Here is a 2738-nt window from a genome sequence, read left to right as displayed (position 1 = left end):
AAATACTGATGTGTACGGCTCCAACAACAAAAAAATTATTTTGATCTATATTTTTATTTATTAACTGGTTTTGCTGATATTTTGTCACTTCTACAGACAAAAGCTTTTTTTCTCACTACGTATACCACGTCAATTACTTTGTTCATTATGTTGTGCAGAAGCTCCTCGAGAAATCTTGATCCAGGCTTAGAAAAACCAACCAAACAAATGCCAATCGACAAGTTCAACCCAAACCAAACCAACACTTTAGTTGCCTCAAATTTTCACCCTCACACGGTTGCCTCTTTTAACCCATGAAGGATCAATGGAGTCGGCTGCCTCTTTCTCACTAACTCTCCTCTCTATTGTAAGTCAATCCACACACACTGCTGTTGGAATGAGGATGTATAAAGGATCAATTAGGTCGCCAATTTTGGGCCTAACTAATGGGCCTCTAACAAATGGCTTTATATATATCAAATCCAACTCAACAATTCCAACCACAACTTGGGCCCTCCAAAAATGTCGGTTGTTTCCGGGTTGAGCCAAATCTATGTTGTTGATAAATTATCCAATATCTATTTTAAAATATTGTCCGAATTTATTGGGTATCAAAACCTGACACATTATTCCATCAACTTACTCTTCGTCAGCATCACTTCAACTTGTTGGCATCTAGGTAAGCCCGAAATTACCTCGGACACATCAAATGTGTCTTTAAATGTGAAACGTACATTATTATTATAAGAAGTCTTACAGAACATAAGCGAAACAGACAAAGATTCCTTCAATCTAATTCCATATGTTATGACAAAGTACATCTCAAAGATTCAAACAATACCATTAAAATGTCATTTTGCTAAGCACCCCGCCCTACACCCTACCCCCCAAAAAAAAATAATAACAAAGACATAAATACACTATAAATACCATCTTCCTTGCCTTTACCATCTTCCTCCAGGGAGCTCTTGGTAATCTACAACACGAGTAATTTAATTAGTTTGCTCGGTCGATTGACCAGTCTCACGTAACGACCAACATTTTTGTTTCATTTCCCTCTTGGATGCAAGGGAATTATTACGCGAGGAATTGCCAGTTGGATTGTGTTCATTCTCAATCGCGTCTTCTAGGAAGCGATGCGTATTAGAGACATACTCATCAAATGATGGAACTATGGAGTTCCAATGCAAGACATCTGAAGTTGTTGCTATTAAATTGGACGAGTATAGTGAGGCTGACGAATGTGTGAGTTCATGTGGGGTCAATCGAAAATCAGTCGGGATCTCATCAGATGCCCTTCTTGACTCTTAGTTCACTGCCAAGCTATGCTCACCGCAGTGTTACCAGAACTGTCCCAACATTGTCGATCTTTACGACAATTTAGCTCTCGGAGAAGGTGATGTTCACAACCCCCAATTCTCTTTCAAACAACCTCGTCTAAAGGCCTTACTTATTAAATAACAAACAAATTTATTAATTTTAAGTCTTCAACAAGATTGTAGGGGCGGAGTGTTGGGGGACAAAAAAATTTTCTAATGAACTGATACATTGAAAAAAAAATTCAATTGAAATTTTTTCTTCTTTGTTTTTTTTTACCAAAAATTTTTACCTTAAAAAATAAAATAAAAATTGGGCTCGAGGGGCAAGCCTGAGCTTTCCTTCATCTGCCTCTGGCTCTCACGGACTTGCCCACAGATATTTTTTATTGAAGTCATAACATGTACACAATTTTCATAAATAGAAACTCAACACAATGCTAGTTAGCATCTGCTAATATGGTATTTGATAACAATTAACAGGAGCATTTTTATCTGATCTGTGCAAATCTCAACGAACATATTCACGCCGTTCAATGGCTCGGATTCAAAGCTCTGGTGCAGCACTTGGCCCTATTTCTGCTGCTGTTGGTCCTATGTCCGCTGATGCTCCTTCTCCATCTTCACCTGTAGATTATGCTCCAGATCCAATGTAAATACGTCCCTATCAGCTATGCAGTATTGGATTGGATTATACAATTAATGATCATGATTTTAGTTTATATTTGTTCATGTCTATTACCATCCAATACTATGTGTACCGAGCATGCCATATATAATAACAATTAACAGGAGCATTTTTATCTGATCTGTGCAAATCTCAACGAACATATTCACGCCGTTCAATGGCTCGGATTCAAAGTTCTGGTGCAGCACTTGGCCCTATTTCTGCTGCTGCTGGTCCTATGTCCGCTGATGCTCCTTCTCCATCTTCACCTGTAGATTATGCTCCAGATCCAATGTAAATACGTCCCTATCAGCTATGCAGTATTGGACTGGATTATACAATTAATGATCATGATTTTAGTTTATATTTGTTCATGTCTATTACCATCCAATACTATGTGTACCGAGCATGCCATATATGTTTTATGTAATTTCATTTGGTATCACAGTTGTAATTAAGTATACTATTTAATGAAAGTAGACTATATCTTATTATACATAGGTNCTCTAAAAGTCAATCAACATTAAGATGTGAACCTAATAAAATTGGAGATGGCTATTTCTAGAACAAACTAGAGTGTCCGGGGCCACAAGGTAAAATAATAAATAAATAAAATATTAGAATTCTCTAGATTTGCTTGGGAAGAAAGAAAAATTAATAAATAAAAAAGTAGAATTATCTAGATACTTGGCAGCTCACTTTGGAGGCTTTAAATATGTGATATGTTAGGCAATTTATTATCAAATGACCTCTCCTTGACTATGATGTTATTTGAT

The 2738-nt window shown here is 36.7% G+C and overlaps 1 pseudogene; it reads left to right on the top strand.

Annotated features, from left to right (window-relative positions):
- Positions 1-786: 786 nt before the first annotated feature.
- On the top strand, positions 787-1951 carry LOC111386386 (annotated as a pseudogene).
- The last annotated feature ends 787 nt before the right edge of the window (positions 1952-2738 follow it).

This window comes from Olea europaea, unplaced genomic scaffold (genome assembly GCF_002742605.1).
Source record: "Olea europaea var. sylvestris unplaced genomic scaffold, O_europaea_v1 scaffold3537, whole genome shotgun sequence".
Lineage (NCBI taxonomy): Eukaryota > Viridiplantae > Streptophyta > Magnoliopsida > Lamiales > Oleaceae > Olea > Olea europaea.
Note: the sequence above shows the minus strand (reverse complement) of the source record. Positions and strands in the feature narration are given on the sequence as shown.